Source organism: Mus musculus, chromosome 2, assembly GCF_000001635.26.
Source record: "Mus musculus strain C57BL/6J chromosome 2, GRCm38.p6 C57BL/6J".
Classification (NCBI taxonomy): Eukaryota; Metazoa; Chordata; class Mammalia; order Rodentia; family Muridae; genus Mus; species Mus musculus.
Window position 1 is genome coordinate 50,826,563 of NC_000068.7, and position 7,613 is coordinate 50,834,175.

Genomic DNA, 7,613 nt, shown 5'->3' on the forward strand with positions numbered 1-7,613 from the left:
ATATATGTGTAGGTATGTATGTGGGTAGGATGGGAGTAGAGAGGAAGTAGAGGAAAAGTGTTTTGCCAAAGGACCAGCACAAGCAGGGCGTACTGTGTGCATTTCACACAGATGTAAAGAAACAATTACCACAACCCAACCCAACCTGCCAAACCACAAACAGACAAACTACCAGGGATGTGAGGTGGAAAGGAGAGGGAAGTGAGAGGTGAGATCTCAAGTAACTTCCTTTTAAGAAATGGATAGTTAAGGCTCAGCTGTGCGCATCTATCTTATCCTAAGTGTTAAGGAAGTAGAAGACAAATTTGGGTTACAGTACTTCAAATCTTACTCTGAAGAGATGGCAAGTTGACAAAAGTAGACGTGGGGAGACAGTTATTGGGTTCTACTCAGGATGGAAGGCGTTCTGAGAGCAGTAGATGCAAAATGTGAAAGGCTCAAGGAGCAGAGGGGGACTCTGTGACCCCGAGGTTGTTTCAAAGAGTGTTTTGACAACTTGAAAGTGGTCTGGGCGCTGGTGGTGTGCAAACTCCTCCAGCGCAGAAGCTGGTCAACTACGTGCTGCAGCTGCCCACCCTTCACACTCCTGGACCACACTAGAATCAAATGTGTAAGCATCACTTCGCCTAGGCAGCAGCAGAGGAATCTGTAACCATTTTTCCCCCCACTGGGGCCAACCTAGCTGAGGAGGGGAGGGTGAGGCATCAAGAAGCCCGCTCTGGTGTGTGAACACCAAGGTTTCTAAGTCACCCAGGGGCCACGTCATGTGCACAGCTGTGTTTGTGCATCTGGGCCTTGCAGGGGAGACCTGAGGATTAATGTTAGGGACTCTTTTCATTTTTAAAATTTTAGTGCTGCTTCCTGAGAGAAACCAGATAGGAAATAATAAACAGACCCTCTAAAAAAAACAAACTATAGGAAGTTGAATAGGTTTATAAAATCTTAAGACTTTTTTACACAGACTGACTCCAGTTTCTATGGACATTCCAAAGGCCCAAAGGGGAACCGTAGGGCTATTAGGCTTTCAGTCCATGTAACACAGTCTGATTTTCTGGCAGAAGAGAAAAATAATAACCACGAGGAACTTAATTTTTTAAAGATTTATTATTTTTAATTAAGTGTGCATCTGTGCGTCTCTTTCTGTGTATTTCACATGCCCTTGGAGGCAAGAGGATTTGGATTCCCTAGAGCTGAGTGGACAGATGGCTGTGAGCCCTCTCACACAAGTCCTGGGAATAGAACTAGGATCCTCCACAAGTATTGTACACTCTCTTAGAGCTATCTATCCAGACCCAACACTCTTTGTGTTTAAGATCTTGATTGACTCAGAATTTATTATTTTACCCTTTCATAGAATTATAGTCAATATGACAATATTGACATCAATGCTTCAGCGTATGACTCTGAAGGACTAAATAGAATGAAGAAAAATAAAACAAAACAGAATAAAACAAAACAGAATAGCACAGTGCCTTCTTAAACTTCTGGGGAAATAATGATAAAGAATATTCAATTGAAATGCTCTAAGATCTAAACACCATGGTCAATTACAATAGCAATTAGCAACCAATGGCAATCCATGCACCCACATGCTCCAAAATTGTACTTTATAAAATCAACATAGAGAGATTATACGTATAAGCATCATTTCTGCAGATCATTAAAATGGACTCAGGTTATAACACTGTGAATTATAATTATGCTGTGGATAATTAAAATAAGACATCATCTTTTTATTCATTGTAGGAACCATTTTCCTAGAAACTAAATCGTCATTGAATTCTTGATAATACACTACTCTGTGTCACTGTGCATTTTAAAATATTAGAATTTCAGATTTCAGATGGTACATCAAAATGAAAGTAGATATATTGTTTTTTACACTCACACACCTTCTGTTATTGGCATACATGGACAATATTAGGAGATGACAATTACTATGGAGAATAGTTAAGAGCTGCAAACCTGATAGGTATCTGCCCCATGCAGAAATACATTCAGATACAAATCCACCACCCACAGGACACAGACAATCTTCAGGCTATTATAATTATTTCAGAATGGGTTGACAGCAAACTGTGTAGAGAGTCAATCACAGCATTTAAGCTGCCTCTGAGTTCATCATGGTGAGATATACACAATCATTTCTGCAGCTCTGGAAGAATAATTTTCTGGCCCATCACCATCCAGTTTATACCAAGTCACCAGAGATTTGAAAACACTTTTGAGACTTCCATATCCCAATAAATTATACAAATTATCTGTCAAAGGCATGTTTGATTTAGTAGGCACTAGTGCCAGGCACAATACCCAGGGAAACAAACTATAACCACTGATAGAAAATACAGAAAGATTGGAGGGGCACGAATTCAGTAGGAAAAGATACAAAGGCCCCATGACACCATAGAGGACATGTGGCAGTCATTTCCTTGTGTACACACATTTGTGTGTGTGCTTTTAAGAGCCAGGGTAGATTCCTTTAGAGAAGAGAGTAAGAATAGCACAGTTGTTCAGCACTTGGAGATATGAAAGAAATCTTACAGGGTAAAGGGATGTTACAGAAAATGAGGTCATATACCTTCATTTTACATAGTCACTGAAGTGCTGAAAAGTATTGGGCAAAGTCCAAACTCAGTTTATTGGCAAGAGGCAGATGAAGATGCTGGCACGCAGTGGGCATGCAAAGCACAGCGGTAGAGTACCATGGACCAAGCAAGTGAAGCCAGCAGCAGGGCCAGGCTCAGGCCCTTCCCATCCACAGAGCTATAGGATCCAGGGCTGTTCTCCCTGCTTCTGTGTCACAGGTTACAGAATAAGGGTTGTGCTAGGAGCTTTAGTGTAAGGTTAATTGAGAACTGGGTGCATTCATGAAAAGCATATAAAATAATGCTTGCTAATAAGTAGGTCCTTAATAAATATCAGAAATTCTTATTTGGGAAGAACTAAAACAACTAGCTTCCTGACTAATTTTCCTCTAAACTACCTATTTCATGTTTTGGAAGGCAGAAAGAAGGAATTTGTAATGTGGGCCCATGACCTTACTTGCTACACTTCCATGTTTTACTGAGTTCAAGGCTGGCTCTATGCTCTGAGACAGCCTGGTTTCTTCTCTGCTTGTGAACCTTAAATAAATACTGTGGCCATGTTTTTCCCTACTTTGGGAGTCAGGAAACAGTTCTAGAGACACAAACATTTATCACATAAATTTCTTTTCCTTGTGAAAATCATATGCCAAGCTATCCGTAATCTATAAAATACACTACAATTATGTAGTTGTCCTTGGGCCTTTTGTCTTACTAGTGTGGCATCCAAGGCAAAGTATCTGGGGAACAAGGGTGAGAAGTAGAGGCCACCCTGGTTGCTGGACATACACTGTGCAACGAAAGCCTTCTCTTTTGAGGCCTATTTTGCTTCGTGTTAGAACCATCTGACTTCTCTGTCACAGTTGCCATGTGCAAAAAGCAAGCCAAATGCTCTAGTATCTATTCTGATGATCAAATCCCATTTCTTCATGTTTTAATAAATCGAAACAAGCTCTTTTCCATTGCATTAAAGATTTCCTTGGGTGGTTCCCACACAAGGAGAAAACGAGATGCACCAATGACATATTATGTCATCTTACAGCTGTGTTCTGTTTACATAATGGCGCTCCCCAAAGAACAATTGACTGTCTAGCTGCAAGTGACTCAACTGCCATCTTCCTGCTTCTCTTTTTAAAGCTCAAATGATGTCAGACTTGGCGATTAAGGACTTTTACCAATTTGGATATTGAATCTAGTTCATAATAAAACAATAATTTTCAGCTGTGGAAAACTCACTTCTGTGACTTGAGAGAAGCCTCCATGCCTAAGAACACTGGCTGCTCTTCCAGAAGACCAAGATTCCAGCCCCCTCCATGGCATGCAATAACCTTCTGTAACTCCAATCCTAGGGGATTCAACGCTCTCTGCTGGCCTTAGTGGGTACTGCATGTTTACAGTGTCCAGACATACATATAGGCAATACATATACATAATAAATACAATCTGAATTCCCCTCAAAATCACTTCTGTGAGGCAGAAAAAAATAGAGATATAAGTAGAAGTCACACTGAACATTGGTTTTTGTTCTGTTGGTCTGGAAGAATCCTTCCCTGTAAATAGAAAGGCAAAAAGCCTCACTTTACCTATTGCAGGCAGTGTAGAATGTAAATCGCCTATTTAGCAATTTTTCAATGAAGACTTTACAAAGAGCTAGTCAGATGAAAAGTGAATCTATATTCAACGCTGAAAAGAAATCTTTTGCTGTTCTTGCATCACATACACTTAATACTGGCTGCAGCCTGGGTCTGAAGTGGTTTCCAAAGGCCCATGTATTGAGTGCTTGCTCTTCCACCAGGAGGGAAAGGAACTTTAGGGAGTTGAGCCCCTGTGGGTGTGCCTCTAAAGGCTCTAAAGGATCAATATCTCTCTCTCTCCCTCCCTCCCTCTCCCCTCTCTGTTACTTTCTCTGTCTATTTGTCTGTCTGTCTGTCTGTCTGTCTGTCTGTTATTTGGTCTCACTCTTTTCTGTATGTGTCTCTGTCTCTGTCTCTGCCTCTCTCTTCTCATTAGAAAGTAAGTGGATTTATTTCCAATGCAGACCCCCAAATCCACAGCACCAAACAACCAAACATTAGTGAAACTGTCAGGATAAGTTAATTTCTCTTAATTGTTTTAAATTGGTTTATTTTGTCACAAAAAAAACCAGAAGGTGAGCCAACATAGCACTTGAAATTATGGAACATGGCAACTGTCAGAATAATCTAGGATTCGGTCATGCAAAATTCATAAAAGTGATGCATTCATACTGGGGATATGTCACGTCTGCTCTCGACCAGCAAGAACGACACGACCACCAGTCCTGCTAACAGCAGTTTATTCAGCAAACTTCAGTCTTCATCTCTCTCGCTTCAACTTTATCTCTCCATCTTTCTCCCCCGAACCCCGGGCCTCTCACTCTTATATACTCTCAGTCCCCATCCACTCACAACAGGCCATGTCACCTCACCAGGCACGCAGCTTCAGCCATTCAGGGCGGCAGGGGCATGTCTCCACCAAATATGGACTTGTTTAAACTGCCAGCATCATGGTGCACCTGTGCAGCTCTCCCGATGGTCGTGGCTTATTTTCAGGCTTATTGTCAGGTGCAAGTCATAAGTCATAAGACTTAGCTGCAGTCCCGGGCGCCTTCTTGGGACTGCTGCCACACTCGCTCCTCACAGGGATATGTTTTGATTTGTGCAATAACACTATCTCTCTTAATGTTCTAGTGTTCGCTCTTTATTGATGATGACCACTTGTATTTTTGAACACATACGTACACTCATGCATAATTTGCTCATGAGGCAGGTTGTCTTCCTGGACCTTGTACTGCAGTGGAAGTTGGAGCTTCAGAGAAGAATGGGGTGGATTAAAACATTTTCCTACTGGGAGTTGGCATCCTGGCTCCTGAAACAGCTTAGAACTTGTCGGGCAACACAATCATTCCTCCATACAAGGGGCTGGTAAAGAATAGTTATGGTGAAAAGTTTAGGAACATATTTAATGTGCTGTTACATATTTAAAATGGAAAAATGATCTGTAGTAGATATTCTTCATTTACTGAACACCTACTATGCATTAGACCACAAGGCAACATTTTATTTATGATACCCTTGTTTAATTGTGGGATCTGATGAGTCATATGCTAATAATTTCCATTGTACTCATATATTAGGAATATGTTTTACCCAAAGTCAACAGCTCTTAACTAAGAGGGTGGATGTCATTGTAACCTGGGATCCAAATCCATGTTTCACATTATACCAAGACGCTCAACAAACTATGGCTGATACAAGACATCACTGCAGCAGAAAACATTCCAGGAAATAAAGTTCATCTAGAGCAAAGGCTGCTGAGATATTTTTTTAAAAAAATAGGTAAATATTTAAAATTCTGCTCTTAGCAAACTGACTATAAAATTAGCATTTGCAAAGATGCTTAGGGTCATGCTCCAGGCTCTTACCCAGTCATGTGATCAGAATGCTTAACACATGGGACAATTGGGTGGCCCAGAGTGAGAACACTGTTAAGAGGATGAAGAGAGAAATACAGCATTCCTTCACGCTGTGTCACTCTGGCTTCCGCAGTCAGAGACAGTATTGCAGGATGCGTTTTGAAACATCCAAGGATCATTTGATTACAGAACTGTTTCCTCCATCTTCTTTTTTCAGACAACTCCCAATTCTGCAGCTAATGAAGCTAATGCCTGTCCCCGTGGAAAGAAAGAAATACAAGAATAGCCTTATTCTTTCAAAGTCTTAGGAAGAATGCCAATGGTAGAGATCAGTGCTACAAAAGAGGACAGGGCAGCTGTAGAATGAGTGACAGGTGCCTTCTGCAACGGCAATCGTGAGTGCCACCTCAACAACTGCATTCCTCAAGGGATCAGAATGTTCACAGCATGATAGGCTATCTTCATGTGAGAATTACACGAATCTATGTAGAGAAAATCTACTGTGTCTATTTTGAATAAGCTTCCAGATAAAGCCAAGTAAAACCTAAACAATTTAACAATAAAACAAATGTCCTTCTTCCCAGCATTTAAAAAAAAATGTGCCCCATGGTTATCAGCTTCCTTCCCAAGGTACCCAGAGAGGTGTCTACCTACCTTGCTCAGGATTCTCTGCAGCCTAGGAAGTCCTGAAGAGGGAAGCCCAGTTTCCTGACAGTTGAAACTTACACAGCTGGCAGAATCCCCAACTACTCAATGGAACAGTGTGCCTTTAGATTCTAGAGTATAGGAGGGACAGTGCTGCTCTACATATCTTAAACTGGAAAGGGGTGGAGCAGAAACTTCTATGGGGAACTTATGCTACTGGACCTACTGAGACCACTGATGAAGTCAGTGTCTTATCCTGCAGATGCTCTACTGATGGTCCCAGCTGTGTGGAAGCCATTCCTCTTGCAGTTCCCATCTCTCTGAAAGCAACATTAACCAGATCCAGTCTTCTAGAAGCCATTTCTTCTGATGGAGACCGATAGAAAAGCCTGACCATCTGCCTCTGACAGAGATGTTTTATGTCAACTAGCCCACCATTGCTCTGCATGAGATCTACCCCTGTGCTGTGTGGGCAGCACCATCCCAATCTCACTAGGTAGAGCTAATGTGTAGAAGCTTGCCCTAGTTTGCCATATATATGGCACACCCAAAGGAAGCTTTTGTGCTCCATCTCTGTCTCTACAGAGACCCCCCAAAGAAATCACAGAAGGCAAGCAAGCTGCTGCGGCAGGAAAAGCGGTGAACCAGGAGTTGTGTGGTGTGAATGTGTTCCTAGCTCCCGAGTTCACTGCTACCCAGTCTGATGTAACAGGGCATTCTGTGCCTGTTGAGCAACTACCTCCTGTAGGCTGGAGGACTTGGATACCACTAAGACCTTTCTACAGCTCTCTCTGCTCAGTCATAGTTGGGAAGGAACAACCACTGAGCTCCAGCCTAAAATGCAAATGAAGTTGAGGCTGGATGACGAACCACATTGAGTTTCAAAAGCGGTATATGTGGGGGTTGCTTGGGTGTGGTGAGGGAGATGTTATGAGCATCCAAATCAAAGAGAG